This window comes from Cataglyphis hispanica, chromosome 13 (genome assembly GCF_021464435.1).
Source record: "Cataglyphis hispanica isolate Lineage 1 chromosome 13, ULB_Chis1_1.0, whole genome shotgun sequence".
NCBI classification, from domain to species: Eukaryota; Metazoa; Arthropoda; class Insecta; order Hymenoptera; family Formicidae; genus Cataglyphis; species Cataglyphis hispanica.
In genome coordinates this window covers 4,388,661-4,408,643 of record NC_065966.1, presented here as the reverse complement: position 1 = coordinate 4,408,643, position 19,983 = coordinate 4,388,661, and the positions used below count along the sequence as shown (strand labels likewise).

Sequence of the window (19,983 nt, the reverse complement as noted above, 5' to 3'; positions counted from 1 at the left end):
GCGAGAGAAAGACGGACAGGACGCGAGTCCGCGATTATCGTCGCGAACGTGACCGCGTCGTAATATTTTATGTGGACACGTGTACGAGAGAGGAAGGTCAGTGCTGTTTCTGCTCTTGTTCCGCGCGGTTTCTCGGCCCCGTGTCTTGACGGCTGGCTGGCTGGCTGGCTGGCCGAGTGAACTACAATGCGGACGACGCGTGAGATGACTCCGAGATGTGTCACACACGCGGCTGGCCCGCAAGAACGGCTCCAGATTCGACGTGAGATGCGTGGATCCGGATCCCCGCGCGTGCCGTCACACTGTCCCACTTTCGGTACAGTTCGGCTATATTTGTTTCCTTTTTTATTGCCCATTTTATGATCGTCACGATGCGATTTTATTAGCTTCTACATAATGTATCTCACGCCGACGCGATAGCCTTTGTTTGGAAAAGAGAATTGTTGCGTATGCGACTCTATAAAGTTATCAAGTGTTCGCGATAATATTCGTGTCAAAACTCTTTGATTGCGCGAGCGATAAAATAACAGTAATTGCGTAGCGATTGTGATATTTTTTACAAACATGACTTTATTTTGCTTCCATTAATATTAATATTACCTTTTAGAACGATTAATTTTTTATAATTGAAATGCATCGTAATGTGCTGTACAGATTATTTCAATTTCTATTCGAGAAAACTATTTCAAGTCCAAATTTATTAAAAAATCGCGCTTCGCAGAAATGTTTATTATTATACTTTTCGCTTATTAGGTCTCTTGATTGACAAAAATTACCGTTACGCGCCCTGGACGTGTAATAAAGATGACAATTCAGATTTTAATAAGCGCAAAGATGAGAATACCCTGCGATGGAAATTAAATTTCCGGGTTTAGTCTTGTTAACAGACGTTAGAAAGTAAAGTGACAGTTGCTTATAATGACAATCTGTATGGCAAATATATGTCTCTATCACCAGCGTTATTACGTAACATTAAATGCGTTTCTAAGATACTCAACAACAGCGCAACTCGTCGCTTCCAAAACAATAATGTCGTTTAGCTAAGTGTAAATGCATGTAAATAAATATTTCATATATGTAGTCACCTTTATACATACACACATATATATATGCGTAATGCGATTCAAAGTAACTGCGTTTGTTCAGACACGTTAGAATCATCTTCGATAATTTTCCACAAATAATTATTTTTATATTCAATTTTAAGACACAATCTTTTTTCAAATGTGTTGTATCCAATACAAAAATTAATCTGAATTAATAAAACTATCGTATGCGTGCAATCTGATTACGCTTTTAAAAAATATACATTCACCTTATATACATATTCAAAAACTCTAAGGAGAGTCCTATATATTTTTGTCCCAGATTTTAATTATATTGTTTATATTTCTTCAAAAATATTAAAAAATACTTCTTAAGAAGCTTTTAACGTTTTTTTTTTCTTACATTTATCTCTCGGTGAACAAAGAACTCGTTTTAATGTTGTATTATTCCTCTTCGAGAAACGCGATTCTCCAATGCTCTCTGAGCCTTTACAATTTATATGTCCTGTTTCGAGGGGGTCGCTTTGCTGATCGGATTTTTAGAGTCTCACTAGTCCCTCGTGTCGAAGATAACCCTCCGGCTTGCTTCATATTATCTGCGAATATTATCTGCGGCTTTATTCACGGAGCCTTGGCTCCGGCAATGATCTCGATGTCACGAGAACTCGCGCAATGGCTCAATATTACGCTGCACCTGAGGGAGTATTTAGTCCCTCTCGGATTATATAAAAAAAAAAAGTCACGATCGGTTTTAGTGCCGCAATGTACTAATCAATCACGCTAATAAACAATAATGTAGTTAAAACTAACTTCTCAACTATCATGATTAAATTGTAATTGTATAATATAAAATTTAAATAATGTAAATTAAATTTAAATCAAAAGAGAGAGAGAGAGAGAGAGAGAGAAAGAAAAAAATAATTTAATTCTTATTATCTTAATATAAATAATATAAATAATTATTCATTTATTGTTACTTTTAAATAATTCGCAATAAAAATTATGGTTATAAATCGAACAGATGCAAAAGTCTATTTTTATATGCCTTATATTGCGCGATCTGATTAAAATGTGTCTAATTGAAAAACTCAATTGTGGCGAGATGTGCAAGGCATGTGGGGCATCGACATGTTTGTAAAAGCGTTACAGGAAACAGCAGTTACAAAAGTATCTCACGTAATACTAGCTTAATCTATGCTAGAATAATCTGCAACGAGCGTAACAGTATGCACGCTACCGATCTGCAAATCAGGAGAACTACAGCTGGGCAGAATGAAAGCGGAAATGAAAGTCAAAGAACTCATAAGATCCATCTTAATAAACATAGAATCCATAAACGATAGTGTGTACGTCCTCGTGAAATAAGATTTCTCTAAACTTATTTTTTTACTCTAAAAAATACTGCTTTTAGTATTTTAATACTTGATTTCTTTTCCTAACTTTATAAATAATATATATATATATATAAAAATATATTTTCTAATTATTATATAAAATATTATTATAAAAATGTATAATTATTTTAAGATAATAAAAAAATTAAATATATATTTTAGTTAGTGGCAGAAACATTTTATTTTATTTTTAAATTATTTAATTATTATTTTATTAAATTGTAATATGTGAGTGAAGGCAAATACTCTTGACAAATTTTCGTATATGTCAGACTTTGCCAGATATCTGGCGAAAAGGGATATATTTTTATGATAGGAAATTTCAATCGAAAAATTATGAATGAATTCTCAAATCGAATGCATGAAGTAGCTCGGAGTAAACACACTATACTGTTCGTAGTAGTCGCGCCATTCATCATAAACGATCGAGACATTCCTTCCTCAATCGCGCTCAATCTTACGTAACTGCTTTATGGCATCGCCTATCGTTCCGGCAATTTGACGCAATCAAGACTTGCGGGTTTAATGAATTCGCGGTAACAATCCGGAAAAAGCGCTGCGGTCTGTAAGCGGTCGGTCGGATCGCGTCTAAGATAGAAGCGGGAAGTTAAGCGATCGCGATCCCGCGTGCGTGTGTGTTCTCTTGTTGGATCGAGGAGAGCACGACTCGACAAAAAGGATCGTTTTCCACCTACGCTTCCGCTACCACGCGACGACAAATCCCCTTAATCCGGCGTGATCAATGATGTACACGGGGGCCGAGAGCGTCTTCCTGCATGCTTCGCATGCAGCTGCAAATTGCGACTCGTTGCACCCTCGCAACGGGTTATGAGGGCGATAGCGAGCAAGACGACAATTAGTCACCGCTCGGCAGGAGCCTCTCTCGTCCTCACAATGAATTGCCGATGCCTTGGCACTCTTGCGAATTGAAATTTATCTTCGAGCGGGCGAGGGCGGCGCAAATTGGTAGCGGTAACGAGTTTCATTTCCTCGCGATAACGCAAAATATTATACCATTTATTTTGGGCGAGCAATAATTTAAAAATTCAATATATTTTATAAGCGTGTCGTATATATTAAATATATCACAATAAGAAATATATGTGAAAGATAAATTAAAAATAATTACCGTTTAATAATTTTGTCTCTCAGATTAAATAATAAAGTTCTCCATAATCTCGCGATGTAATGAATGATAATAAAAAAATCTTTGAAGAATAAATAAAATAAGGAGAAATAAATATATGTTGATGAATATGTGCAGGAGATATTTTCCGCATCTTCCCTTTTATCTCTCAGTTACAATGTTTGTGCATATATTATTTTATATAAGGAGAAGTCGTTCATTTCTCTTCGGTATATACGTATTACTCGCACGAGAACCGAGAATGTAATATAACTGATTACGGGTTCACGACGTGGAACGTCGAACTCACTCGAACGCAGCAAGGTCCCATTATTTAAAGCTAGTCAGATATCATCTGTGGGGAGAGTCGTCTTTCGATCCGTGAAGAGGCGTACACAGTCACGGGGTGAACACAATACTTGCTCCTTCGATGCAAGACCGAAATAATTTTATCGACCGTCCCGTCTCGATCATCTGTCTCGGACATTTGTCTTGCTCCTAGCGACAATGCTTGTAATGATAATAATTACAAATTGTCGGTTTTGATCGACATAATGGACTGTTCATTAAATCTCCGACAACACGCGTAATGGATGTCGCGGCTATCTACGGTCCGAAATACGCTCGCTCATTCACCGCGAATTAAATGAGACGGAATCGGCACGAGAAAAACAATCGGTATAATCTATGACATTTGTCTGACGTATACCGTTTAGGCTATCTCTCTCATTATAACGATAATTATCTCTTGTAGATTTATTGACGTCATTACTGCAAATGACACTTCTCGTCCATTACAGTAATTACTGTGCCCATCGAGTATGAATAATTAAATAATAACGCCATTTTTCAAGAATCGATAATTACGCGATTCTAAAGAAGTTGCACAATAATGATGAAATTAACGAACATTGAACAGCCACATCCGGATCGAAATATATTGTTAGTTTTTAATGATCGTCCCCCGTGGGCTTGAACAAAGTGTCGATCTCGCGGCGATCGATAGCCTTTTAATGCGTCAATTAGCGAGCGAGAGAGAAGCAGCGGCTTTAATTTCTACGCGAACGTTCTTGTCTTTTTTTTTTTTTCAGGGCTCAATAACCTCTGGTCGTGAACCGTCCGAAACAGCGACTGAGAACGGCTGATTCATAGATTAATTTGATCGACGAGCCAACACAGCGATCGCGCAAAATTACCATCTGCGTCGCAAAACACGTGCTGGGCAGCTGCCTGTCAGTTCTTGCCTTCGTGGTCTCGTCTTACCGTAAGAAGGCAGACCCGTCTTGCTTGTTCTATGAAGAAGCCTAGCGAGATAGATGTGTGTTTGTGATAATACATTTTTTTTTTCCTTGATCCGTATCTCTTTTTTCCGCTCAATCTTTTCAATATTCACGTTGATTGATCATCAATTGAAATAATTTACCGCAATATCTGGATTAAAAGAATTTGTTTCTCCAGTGCCACAAATATTTTCAAATACATAAAATGCTATCATATTTAAGTTTCGCAATTAGTAAAAAAATAAACGCAATGGACAATGCTTCTATATATATTATAAGGAAAAAGTAAAGCAACGAGAGGAAAACTGTTGCATCCATTTATGCAACATGAATTTAAGACGCGATGATTCAATGCATTTTCTGCTGCGAGTTTCTGCAAAGTACAGAGATACGTGCGCGACTGTATGCGAGTCATTTGCCTCGTATTCGTCTTTCGTGAAGCGTACATCCGTTTCCGTCGACGATCCGCGACGGCACGGAGGACACTCCGGTCACTGAGCACGTATAGTCCCGCGGTAATTATGTAACGGATCATCATCTCGTCGATGATCATCGACCGCTCTTGGAATGTTTGACACGCACTCATTAAAAATTTATGTATATTCCGTCATCAAAAAAAAAAACGTATATAAACACTATAATTCTTGCAAGTTTTTCTTTCTTCAGGTATGCGAGTTTACACAGAGTGATGTAATTAATTCTAATTAACAGCTACGTCATTACACTCGAGCAAACAAAGCATTCAACTTGTGTTGAAAGATTGAAGCAGAATTTAAATACCGCTTATATTATAGATTACACATTTGATCGATCGTGAATACTTCCGAGTGTTACGTCAGATGGATCTTAACTCATAGTTAAAAGTCCACAGAAATCGCTTACGCAAACTGTGTAAAGAGAAACTTAGAAAAATAAATATTGTAACATTCGTATATCACATATCATAAATATTGAAACTAATACAAGTATTTTTATTGCACTCAATATGTTTTTAAATTCAGGTAGAAACAAATTTTGGGCAAAATAACAATTTTTTTTAACTGCATCTTCAGATATTAAAAATAATATAAACATTTCTACTTCTTTTTCTAATAAATATATCAGTATTATTCAGTACAATTATTATACTTCTTTAATTCAATGGTAATTTTCGATTATTCTATAATTGTATTAAAAAATGCTATATATATATACATAATATTTAAGCTATCGATGATCAAATTAATACTGCGATATGAAAAAATGAAAGCAAGAAATTGGCAAAATTCAAAGATGAAGAAAGCCAGAAACGCGCCGTTTCTTGGACTACGATCTCTGGTCCCGTTCGAGGGTCATGGTCACATCTCCGGTCTTTCGTTTCGTAAATCATTCTCGGCGCGAATATACACGAGCTATTGATCCAGGTAGCCACTCACACACATACATCGCGATTACGCGTACATCGAAGATAGTATCTGAGAGCGCGGCTGGTCGGTTACATAATGGTTGCCGTTGATGTTCCATTAAATCGTACGCGAATCCAGACACAAGTGCACTTTCGGAATCGCGATTACGAGAGTGCAAAGATTGCATACGAGACGAAATAATAAATCAAGCTTCCAAAACGAATTTGTGTCGCGATATCATTTAAATTTAATTAAATTATTAACAAATTCGAAAGTTTACGTAATTTTGCGCCAAACGATTTTCGCGAAATCTATGAGATCAATAGACGAAGATATATTTTTTTGCCCAATATTCTCGCAGGAATGATCGCGATGATGACATAAGAATTACAACGATTATGCTTGAGGAATGTTCCGGTATCAAACTCGCGCGTACGATTACGTGACGCTATCGTGCATCGAGTCGTTACATAAGACTTCCAGGGACGTACAATGGAGCTTCTCCATGTTCCATTAAATCGTATGCAGATCTCGGGACAACAATGGAACGCGGACGGTCGGATCGACATGCTAAAAAGTAGCCAGCCGCATCCCGATCGCTTCCTGGATCGAAATGCGATCGCGCGATGTGATGGGAAAAGAGGAATTAGCATGGCTTTGTACATGCGATGATATCGATCGTCCTGAGCATGTGAATATTAAAAACACTGAATATTCAAAGTATGTTTTTATCTGATATGACTTATATTATTTATCTGATAATGAAGTTGAATGTGAAAATTAGAATTATTACATCAGACGACTTATATGCAAACATTTTTTTTATAGAATAAATATTATTTCAAAAATAAGAAATAAAAGTACGAATCAGTTTTCATTAGAAAATGACTGCGCTTTTACTTTCATTATTTTTTAATTGCCGCGTGAAAACAAGCGAGGAGGTAAAGAACTTTCACAAATAATTGATTTGCCACTTTTCAGTTATGGTTCTTCTCTGGTTTTACACGTTCGTCATCCAACCCAATAGAATAGTATGCTTGTTACAGCTGTAAAATGAGATGGCTATAAAATATTGTCTACCACACAGCTTTGCGCGCCTTATGTGTTTTGCCTCGGCTCGATACTGACTCACAATGCTTAACGAATCGCTCGCGCGTGTAAGTAGCCGCGAATAATCCGCGCCGGCTTCGCGTGAAAAATTCGCGCGATAACGTACGAGCGCCCGAGGGCGCGGATGATTGAATATAAATCATATAAATTGCGACTATCCGGAATTAATATACACGGTCGTGATTTAAGTTCGTGTTGCATCTCTCTATCTAATTTCTCTCTCTCTCTCTCTCTCTCTCTCTCTCTTCCTCGCGGTCCCGTAATTGACGCGTTATTTCCGCATCCACCGTCCAACGCCGAGGCGAAAATTCATCTTCGCCGCTCGCAATTTATTCCGTGAGGATCTCAGTCGAGAGGAACATCTTCGATCCCACACCGTTCCCTCCCCTTCACCCGCGCGATCACGATCAAGATCGTTGACTTCGTTCCCGCGAATGTAAAACGACCCTTAAACGTCGACGCCCCGCTAAGATATCTTCCGTCCGGATATCACGCGGACACGGAGAAAAGCGCACGCTATTATCATAGTCGTGCATCAGCGGGACATCACGATTCACTGTATCGGCCTTACTCGTCCGGGGACAGGCATTCTTTTCTGCTGCTTACGTGAAGAGTTATAATAAACGATTTTGTGATAAGATGTGTCAATGTGCAATTTAGATTTTATTTATAGATTTTATTTATAGATAATTAACTTGAGATAGCAACATGATTATTTTATTGTGATGCAATAAAATAATAATTAAATAGTAATATAAAAAAAAACAATTGTAAATTTAAGGATGTAGTAAGTGTACGCAGTAAAATAAAGAAATGTTTATAAAAAATAATTAATATAAATTGCTATGTAATGCTTAGTAAATATAGTTAATATGTAAAATAATTGATAAGTCAATATCGTTGTAAATTAAGAAATAGAAAAGAGCCTTGACTGCAATTAATTTTCGCGCGCGAATGGGTAGGAAGATAATTTCCTTGAAACGCGAATGACATAAAGTAACATTTATGCGCAGATTAACGTTGGGATGTTGAGATGCGTTTCGAAATCGCATAAAGAGCGATTGCATGCATTTGACATGCAGCGAGCTCTAAATCATCTTCAGATGCTACGAAATCAGCTACTGTAAATCCATAAAGAAATTAAAATTCGAAAAAATTGCTCTCGTTCCTACTATATTTAATTCTATAAATAAATTAAATTAATATAAACGAAAATTCCCAAAGCGCGTAAGTGATCATTATATATCATGTAGCGTATTTAAATTATTAATACTATTAATATATACTATTTTTTTTTTATAATGTTGTTCCAATGAACGGTAGTGTTTTGCTTACATATTGCTGTTTTGCATACTCGAGTGATCCTCAACAAATACACGATGAGCGCGATCGACGGTATCGAGAAATAGCGCGGCATCGGCCTAGAGGGAAAGGAAGAATTATTTTGTACGCGGCATGTATACACACACATACGAATCGGTTATGCTAAAACACGCGCGTTCAAGGCTATCCACCAAGATCACGGTCGCGTCGTCCCGTACCGGACAATCGTCATCAGTCATCGAACGATTCTCCGGCATACGTATGTAACGTACGAAGAGTAATGGCGATAAAAAAACGGCGATACTGTACGCTTGCGATCCTTGCCGAACATACATCACTCGATAGCAGATTCGAAAGTAACGAAGGCTATATCTTATTCGCCGCGTCTCATTTACGGATGTCTCATGCTTGACCCCTTATGTCAACGCTACAATCGCAATGTTATGTTCCTTCAAATGTTTATCAGATATAAAATCATAAAAAATCTATGTATATCGTAACTATTTAATGCAATAAAATCATGTATATACATTTTCTTAGAGATCATCTTGTTGTTGTCAATTATTATTGTAAATATTATAAATATGTTAATTCAATTTGGAAAAAAAACACTGCGTATTGAAGTTCATTGCCGTTTACATCGCGCACCTAGTATCCCATTTATGGATTGAAGCAGGAATCACGAGAGAAAAAAGTGCATCTAAACCGCCTTTCAGGCACATATAAGCCAAAGAATGCACGGATATTCGAGATTCTTAATAACTATTCTAGAAATACGACACTTTTTTATTGACTGTTATGTTATTGATGTCACGCACGAGCAGACTAGCTGTCTGTAAGTATCCGAATTGATTAATGAATCATCGTCTTGTAGTCATCATTACGTAATAATACTTTCAAATATGAATATAAAAGTCGCTATTAAAATCTTTTTTCTTTATATAGAGATGTACATACATAAATAAATAATACACAATAATGCTATTATATTTCAGATAAATTAAATTTGATTTTATATATATATATATATATATGTATGTATATATCTGTATCTGTATAATTAATATCGAAATAAATAAAATTTAATTCAATTTATTTTAATTTAATTTATCTGAAATTAAATCTTGAACACTTCAATGGCAACATAATATGACTTACGAAAAGCTGCTGCGCGCAACGAATTAATTCAGAACGACTAGATCGATCGCACGGGAGATAAGTAATGACGGCTTATATCCGAGACAACTCTCGAAATAGAGATCGGGACGACGCGATACTTTCGCGAGAGATCCTTCGCAGGGTATTACCCGTTGCCTAAGCTCCAGAGGCAGAGGTTCTTTTGTATGCGTAATTCGGCCATGCAAATTGTAACCCGACTCCTGCGAGCGCTTATCGGAGGAAATTCATCGCGATCCTTTCGCAGGATGTCATCTCGGAGCGGCTCGACGTCGAGGGACTACGGCCGATAATCAGCGCCGAAGGCGATCTACGCCGTCACTCTCGCCGATGCAACAACAAGCTCCTGCTTGGACGTTGAACCTCGATTGCGCGGAGAAAGGTCGGCACTTTGCGTGTGATGTTGCGCGCTAACGAACTCCCAACTCGTTATTTCGACGTTCCCGCTTGTTAGTCGAACGAGCGCCCAGAAATAGCGTCAGGCGAATTTTTCGGAATCACTCTCGATCAATCATCTCGACATAATCGATCGGACAGAGATTCAGCAGACATCGCCCCGCAAGAATTAGAAAAACGAGCTTCTGGCTATTTAAAATAGTGCTATAAAAATATGTATACGTATAAAATTGTATTTTATTTTATATAAACATTTTTTTCTTTATATTTCAATATTACGAATATATCGAAGTTTATTTTAATATAGAATTAACAGTAAAGATATCTTTCAAATAAATATATATATATATATATATATATATATATATATATATATCCTTCTCAAACTAAAACAATTTATTATAATTGTACCGTTGATTAATTAATATTAATATAGTATATTAATTAAATGCTAATGAGGAATAAATTATATATGATAATTTTATATAATATAAAATATTGATTTAAAATTATATCGAATAATGATGTGCAGGCATATATTTATTCGTCACCCATCGCTTATTAAATCGTCAAACCGTTGGCAAAGGGACGGCATTGGTACCGCTACCTCGGTTGACCCCCGTGGAGCGGTGCCGCGCGACCTATCCCTTTAGTCGACCGATCGCAAACAGATCGTGCACACGCCGATAATTTACACGGCGATCGTCTTCCGGCAGGCAATGCCGCGGCTAATGAGCCCATGTGTCCCGACGCGCGCGTTACATAAAGGCGCGCGTGGATGATGCGCTCCGAGAGAGAACGATATACAAAGAATGTATATATGCGGGATGCATCGGTCTGGATCTTCAAAGTCACGACTCAAGACGAAGAGCAGCGCTCCCGCAAAGAGCAACGTGCCGATCGCGCAGTCTCAAATATGTCGATTAAATTGCGAGCGTGTGTAACGATGCTACCCTGTAGATTTATTGACGTTGTCGTTAACGACATCACAATCTATGAAAAGTCGTCTCGTTTCATAATAAGATCGACGCGAATCGTTCACTGTGTTTAAGTCTACGCGAAATCAACAATAAAAATAATTTGAAAAAGGTGGTGTAATTTGTTATTTTGACACATTGTACCGATTTTTAATATATATTAAATAAAGTAAGAAAAAAATTTATTATCTGACTTAATCTCTTGACGTTTGATTTCATCTTACCTTATATTGACTAATATATAATCGGAATGTTTTCGGTAAAGTTTAGTAAAGATGAAGAGGTATTATTTAGGCATAAATAATGTATTTGCGCAAGAGTAATCGAAACTCGCGAGAAAGAGCCATAGAAAGAGTAAGCTTAGAGAAAAAGGCCTTGAGGGACCTGAAAGGATCCATTGATGAATTCTGAAAGGCTCAAGGATCACCGCGTCGGACTATTTCAAGCGAGTATTAATACACGCAAATTTTTATTCCCGCCCTTCAGCTCTCCTCGCGTGAGACAAAGCCCTGCGAGAGGATAAGTATCGTTACATGTGCCAAGCCACGGGGATGGTCATAATGTAAGCATTGAACCGACGCGGCCGCGCTACGCCTCAACCGTCCATTGTATTCCGCGGTTGGAGTCGCACAGGTTCAGGCAGCCTTGAGGCACCGAACCTCCCAGCGCGACAAGATGATGCATTGTTACAATGCAGAGGCCTGTGCCTGAGTTGGCCCCTCGGGGTCATGCAGAAAATCGCGAAGGTTAAAAGGTATCAACGTGAAGGTATCTATGCGCACGGTGGCTTTCCGTAAAACACCGTGCTTGCTTTCAAATGAAACAAATCAGGTCCAAATTGGGTTTAAATCTAAAGAAACTCGAGATTAATTTATTACAGCAAAAACTGTAGAAACGATGCAATAAATGCGATAAAAAAGATTTTAAATATTTATTTACTATAATAGCATTATTATATAAGAGAAATATTAAAGAGACGAAGAAAGAAAGAGGAAGAGAGAAATTTTTCTATGTAAAATAAAATTCAATTTTTCTGTTATGTATAAAATAAAGAAAATAATACTTTTTTGTGATTTCGTATTTTTTTAGAATGATATTCATTTTTATGTGACATAGAGAAATTTTCGAATGCAATGTCGAGGCTACACTCCTTCATATAATGCTTATTTATTATCTATTCCCAGCCAGTTTTCGAGACTCGACCGAATTAGCCTGGAGAGGAATTTGACGTGCGAGTATAAATATATTATGGCCGAGGAGAGAAGAGTCAAGATTGGCCCCGATACTCTACCAAGGGCATTCTAAAATGATTCTACTGGTCTAGACATGCAGCCTCCAAATAAAAAAAAATGTTAATCGTCTAGGAAGGGACTATATAGGAAGTAACTTTTTTAAATTACCTGCCCGCGATGATATAATTCCAAGGGATCGTGTCTTCCTCCCTTTTCTTCCTTTTCTTTTCGGATCATCCCAAAAAAAACATGTCTCTCCGGGATGATCCGAGTGTTACATAACAATGACGCGAGCTTAGTCCTTTAGATTTCGGTATAATTAAGTATAATGCCTTTAGAGTATCTAGCGTTCTTTTCACTTTAATCGATCTTGAAATTAAAATTGTTTAAATATTATGACTGCTCAGATTACGCGCGCGTTATTTTATCTGTGTAAATAAAAAATAAAATTAAAGATGATTATATATATACTATCTCTTAATGTCATTCCTTCTTTCGATCGTTGGATTCTTAGATCCATTTAAAATCGATTTAAGAAAAATTTAATTGACAAAACTAGATCCAGCGACGAAGCTCGCGAATATCGATCTACCGCCGCCGGATTCGAACGCAATAATGGATATCGATAATGTCGGAGGAGACGTCGCTGTCCGCACGCATTCCGGCAGCCAGTTATAAATCACTGATCCGTATCTCGTTAGAGAGGGGTCCCCTTAACCAAATGGATGTTACTGTCGATTTGAATTACTACCCTCGACCGGCGAGAGTCATCGCCAACGAGAAACTCCAAACCGTTCAAACTCCTATGTAAACTCTACCGCCCACATTTTACATTCTCCTCTCGCCGGCCACCGGTGCTCTCCTCCGGTTGTGGTGATCAAACAGATCCTACACGTCTTCCTCGAGTAGTCTTAGAAGACATCTTAGAGGCGGTCTTGGTGTGACGGCAGCCAAAGAAAGATATCGGCATTAGAAGAAGAAAGTGAGAGAGAAATATCTCTCCATTTTTAGAGACATAAAGCTAACAGCACTTTCACAAGAGGGTCGTATTATTCAATGATTCTAAAATCGAGCTGTGAGAAAAGAGACGGCTTTTAAAAGTTCGTTGACCCTATTATGGATATATGATAATGCGTGTTAATAATTATGCATGATATGCGTATATTTCAACTGATACACGATATCGGTAAATAAGCAAAACCCGTTTCTGTATTTTGACTCTTCTCTATAAGATAGAGAACATTTAATATATTAAAGACGTAGTACTCTCTCTCTCTCTCTTTCTCTCTCTGAGAATTTCGACTTCAATTTTATAATATAATAAATTTGAAATTTTTTCCTTCCTTGGAAAAAATCTTACACACTCTCATTTGTCACATTTAATATTCAATATTTTTTATTATAACTCGTCTATCTTTTTCACGTAAATATTATTAGCTATAGAAATCTCCAATCAAGTGTTTTCAATTTTATTATAATCGATATTATTATTTTATATCCAGTGAGATTTAAACTATATTTACAGCAAGTAAAGATAATTGTCTAAATTTTTAACACACGAATTGCAGCGACAGGCAAAACGTATGAAATGCATTTTCATCCTCGACTCACGCCGTCTCGCACCTGACTCGCGCACGTGACAGAGACAGGCACACGTGAGAACGCTCGCGCCGCACGAGAGAGATCCCGCGTCCAGATGCGTATGCGTACGTACGCGCGAACGGCAAAGTACCCGAATAAAACGTTCGACACATTTACAAATGAGCCGGAGCGAGAGGCGAGGATTATTTTGAAGGCAATAAATAACGAAGATAAATAATCGTTGTCACGCCGGACTGCAAAAATTCACGCGTGCACCAGGGGTGAGGATGAATATTAGTCACCGTGACAGAGACGCGCCAAGTTAAATGCCTGCGATTATCGTCATTATCCGTCGAGATAATTACACGCGTATATACGAATGTATATACAGATTCGAATTACACGTTTGGCTCGAGATTACATATATTTCCCTGTAACTACTCGCGTGTAACACGCATTAGGTCTTTCGATATTCATCGCATCGACAAATACAATTTCTCTTATTTGGCCCACACATGATTGGCTTTCAAGTAAAAAAAAAAAAGAGATACAATCTGTTTACAAATGAAGAATACGAAATAAATTAAAGACTTCGTACTATCAATCAGAATCTTTGGAATTTTTGTTCCAATATCGCCATCTCAAGGCGAGATATTCGCGAATATTAATTATCATTATCAGTCCGAGCGGGAGCCGCGTCTGTTGCATTAGCAATAATACAAGGAGCGAGTCCTGAATAAACAATTGCGCGCGCGGCGCGGTATCTCGCGTCTGGGATCGAACGTGAATATCCTCGTGTATCGTTCACGACCGACATCTTCCTCCCGTACACGGCCGGGCAAGTGCAAGCTCTCTCCGGGGTGAATGCACGGCGGCGCCCGTTGCGCAACCGCCGATATATTAAATCGATCGGCGTATATATCGATAGAATCCGCCGCGCTTAACGGCGCGAGTGCATGGACCGAGCACATTGTTGGTATTCCAGACGCGAGGCAGAACACGCTCGCACCTCCGGTGCATCGTCCATAGGAATGCCATTCTGGATGGGAATAAATTTCGATCGCTTCTGCACGACCTTGCGTATATTTTTATTTGGGAAAACAGTAAAAATGTATCGCAATCGGAAATTCGATAAATATTAATATAAGATATAAATATTCGCGCGATAATGAAATATTTATGAGAGAAATTTCAGAATTTTCAAATACTAATAAAAATAAAAATGGGAAATGTCTGCGAGATAAATCAAATAGCTCGCGATATTTTAACGAGAGAGATGTGCATAGATTGTCCGCAAGAAGAAATCTCTGCCGATCGTGTCCTGCCTACGCTTCAGCGATTCAGCATTGTGCAGCATCGCGTGATATTAACCGCGATATATACGGGAGGCGACAAAGGAACCACGAGAGTGCAGCGGGCGGTGCATCGCACGGGACGAATGAATGATTCAGAGTCGGGCGATTCGAGACAGCCCGCGATGCCATGCCACTGCTTAATGCAGAAACGCGTTGCGTACGGTTGCATAAATAACAGCGCGATCGCACGTGTTCCTGTCTTCTCCATACACATAACTTGAAATGATATGACACGATATGATACTTTTTTTCGTTGCCTTGTCTTTGTAACGCGTGCTATATCATAAATATAATACGAGAAAAAAAATTTCTCGACACTTCGGTGATTTTATATGTATAACAGAATTATTCTAATATAATATCCGAAAAAATGCATCATAAAGTTGGAGATGAGTATGAATCTACTGATAGCCGCATTTTTTTTTTATTTGTTTTATGTTTGCTAAATTAAGTATTAATCTTATCAAAGATACATTCTTCTTTTGTTGAAAGAATGCAATATCATCGAATCATCAACAAGTTTTTTAAATATATATAAAAAATTAAATTGAGAGCACTATTTCCTGTAAAGTTTTATACGAGAGAATAACATCGCGTTAAACTTGACGCAAACATCGAGAATCAAGAAACAAGCGCAGCATGTATTTCTCTCGTATCGTAGCAATACCGGTTTCCGGTGTTGCTGGAAAACAGCAATAAACTTTCAACAGAGGGAAATCAACGGTTTCAGAATGTATCGCAGTCCTCCCATGGAGGAAGCCTGAACGAGGAAAAAGTCAGGTCGCTTGATATACCGGCAGTTCCGCCTGCTGGAATCGCAAGACGGTGCAAACTGGAAAGGAACGAAAGAGAAGAGAATCGCAGGAAAAAGAGAGAAAAAGAACGAGACATAGAAAATACTAAACGAAGAAATACTGGTGCTGAGTACGCCGTTCTTCTCTTCAGGAGCGGATCATCATCTTTCGAAGCATGAACCTAATCGCTTTTAAGCTCAATAAAAAATTAGCAAGAAAATGTTAATAAAAAATGAAGAATATATCTTGAATTTTTTCAATTTACAAGTTTTTTAAACTAAATATCTTTTAAAATTAAAATAATTTTTATTTTCGTATTTTGATCTCCATTTAAAATTTTTTTTTCATCCATATCTTCTTAGATTTTTTTCTATTCCTTAGAAATCTGCTGGAAAAATATAGTTAAATTTCTAGATTTTATTAATTTCGGGCACGGATTCAGATCCGCTCCTGCGTTTCTCTCACTCTCTCTAGCCTCTTCGGTACTCACATCAGAGAGGTGGCCTCTCCCGCTACGATTATAGCGCTCGAGGAATCATAGACGAACGTGCAATGACTGCACTCGCTTCGTGAGTTGAAGTCGGCAAAGCACGTCGGAGATTACACAAGTCGTCCCGGCTTCGTTTACTCCTTAACGGCTACTTCTAAGGCGGCTTCTAAGACTGAACAGAATTTTAACATAATCGATATCTACAGCTAAGATGTACCGCTGATTTCCGTACGCGTATTTAAATAAGAAAAGAGATATATATGTTGTTGTATCTGAATTAAGATGATATTGTTTTATTTTAATTTAAAACGCAAATTTTGCATGTATTTAAAGTAGGATTTATTCTTGAATAGTTGGGAGATCTTTCATAGATCCTTAAAAAATTATATCTCTCCTAAGCGTGATCATAGAATCATCGAGATCTGTATCTCGAACTAGAAAGTATTCGCACGTATACAAGGACGGTGCGGTGTCACAAATTGTTCGTCGATTTTATCGAAGCAGAACAAGAGAACTCGGACGTTCATTTTATCGTATCGAAGTAGAGTGATCTTGGAAGAGAGGAAAGCACGATGGTGCGCAACGAGATTCCCTTCATCAAAGAGAGACACATCTCGAGTTTCGTCTTGTACAAGGGAGAAACCTTGCTTGCGCGCGCGATTATCCTCGCACGGATAATCGATTGTACCGTTTTATCGCGAGCACGCTGTGTTCCGGACAATGAAACGAGTCCCAGCCATTCAAGAGTAAAGTCTCCGCGCGATGTACCCAATCACCTGGGAACACTCCCTTTGAAATTGCTTCTTGCGAAAGAAATCGCGAAAAACAGAATCAGATGTCCTTCTGACGTGCGATTCTTCAATGTAATTAGTAGTAGACCTAATAAGGGGAAGATATGACACAAAATCTAGTGATAGTAAATTATCAAAATAGTGACAGTTAAAAGATTTATAAGACCGATTTATTTTAATTATTCTTTACTATCTAATTTTTTTCGTAAATTTTTGTCAATAGTTAACATTTTTTTTAATTTATAATAAATTTTATAATTTATTATAAATAAAATCAGAATAATATATTTATATTTATAATTATATCTCAACAAAAATAAAATTTCTTTGCAACCGATTGGCATTCTCTCAGCTCGGTTAAAGACCTGAGCGACGTAACCTAGCCTAACGTAGAGCCCTTCCTATACCTTATTACGTGCCGCGACACATTGACGCATATCGATATATGTGCGTGCACGCACATATGGTATACATATATGTACATATATATATATATATATATATATATATATATATATATATATATATATACATCCGTAGCGACAGACGAGGAAGAGCACGAATGGTCATTTTGTTATATAACTCGCGAGAAAAGAGCCTCCTTTGCTAGAAGCAAGAAAAAGACTGAGACAATGCCGCATTGCGGCTTCGATCGTATAAGGACTGTTTCTAGGATGCAACGACCCTTCGCCCATAGGTTCTTTGTTCTCGTCCCGAGTTACGAATAATGACGAAAGACGAAAGTTGTGCTCCCGCTCTCCACGAGATAGATTCTAGCTCCTTCTCTTGTTGTCACCTGTTGGACTTATTAACATAATATGTAATAATAATATATTACAAAGAATATATAATATACTTTAAATTTTAAAATAAAATAGAATATTTTATAAAATTTTAAAATAAAATAGAATAAGATAGAATTTTATATGTTTAACTAAAAATTTTTATTTCGTTTAAAATAGCTTGTCACGTACAAAAAAAAAAGAAAAAAAAATATTGATGATGGCGACTAATTAAAAAATTTCATTAAAAAATCATCCAAATTCTTCTTCGCCAAAAATCCTGCTCGAAGGATTTCTCGCATCACCGAAACGAAAAGGGAGATTTATCCTCGTGAAACAAACAAGAAATTGCGGGATGAATTTGCGAACATGGGGAAAGTGAAGAGAAAAGTGATCTTTTGCGAAGGAGTGAAGGATACAAGCATGGTAATCGAATAGATATCCCAAAGGCTACCCATATCGTCCTGGTATCCGAGCTGACCATTGTCAGCCATTTTTCCCTTTTGGGCAAACTATTCCACGGAGCCCGGAAAAGGCATTCCAAGAAAGGGCAGCTCGCATTCCACACAAAGGAAAAAACGATGAAATAAAGAATCTAAAATTCGATAATTGTACAATATTTTCCAAGCTGCTGTCATTTTGTAAAAAAAACGAAAATTTGAGAAATGATATTTTTATAAACTTTATTGCATTTTTTTTAATTATTTTAATTCCCCGGATTTAAATTAGATATAATTTATTTTATATAAGAATTATCTGTCTCATCTCGTTAACCGTAATAGATTCGAAAAAATAATGCAATAGCTTAATGTCAAATCTTTCCGAAGAATCGATATCTATGTCATCGTCGCGATTCGTTATTCACGCAGACATGAATAGCCTTGGGATAAACGTCGCAGGTCCTTGCACCGCGTGATGCATAATACTAGTCGGCTGGAACTGAATCACGCGTAGAAAATGTCAGAAAAAAAAGTTCGTCAAGGATTACCCGTTCTGAATCATCCCCGCCAATGCATTGTACGTCAATCTTCCTATCTCTCTCTCTCTCTCTCTCTCTCTCTCTCTCTCTCTCTCTCTCTCTCTCTCTCTCTCTCTCTCTCTCTCTCTCTCTCTCTCTCTTTCTTTGCGGTAACCACCCTTTGGCCGACCAAGATGATAAATGGGCGTGATTCTCAAATGCACTTACGCGAAGCGAAAGAGTAACCGTCAACGCCCGATACTTTATTTCTGTCGATACGTGCTTTTTATTTAAAACGAGTTTCTGCACTTTACAACGCATGCATTTTCGATAACAATCCTAAAAGCTCATTGGAAGATAAATGTTTCTAGTAAATCAAGAAATTGATTTCTTATACATGTACATCGTGCATTATACATTTTTGTTAAAAAATATATTTCAACAAAATTATAATGTATAGTAGATTATGTATATATTAATAAAGTTGAAAATATATCAAATGACAGAAATAAAAAATTGCAAATATTATGTGAGAGGACAAATTAAAAAAGACACATGGATTTTTGTGATTGCAGAAAATATAGATCACATTCTTCTAGAATATTGCACCTTTATCCTATTATATAACGCTCATATTTATGTTTAACGAGGGGACTCGATCAGTATAAAAAAACAAGTATCAGAAGTAAGTACGCGTATCTGCCTCGCCGTCGTTGCGTACGAGGGAGCCGTGCGTATATGCAGCTCGTTTTTACTAAAGCCCCCACCTTTTCCTCGCGAATGCCCT

The 19,983-nt window shown here is 37.4% G+C and overlaps 2 protein-coding genes across 2 annotated transcripts in view; one reads left to right on the top strand and one right to left on the bottom strand.

Annotated features, from left to right (window-relative positions):
* LOC126853824 (serine-rich adhesin for platelets-like) overlaps positions 1 to 19,983 on the bottom strand; it is a 153,380-nt gene that overhangs the window by 22,172 nt on the left and 111,225 nt on the right. The gene's annotated exons all lie outside the window — the stretch shown is intronic.
* The window catches only part of LOC126853850 (probable small nuclear ribonucleoprotein Sm D1), a 205,528-nt gene continuing 195,273 nt past the window's right edge, over positions 9,729 to 19,983 (top strand). The window contains exon 1 of the mRNA XM_050599922.1: positions 9,729 to 9,732. The gene's annotated coding sequence lies outside the window, so the exon portion shown is untranslated. The remainder of the gene's footprint in view (positions 9,733 to 19,983) is intronic.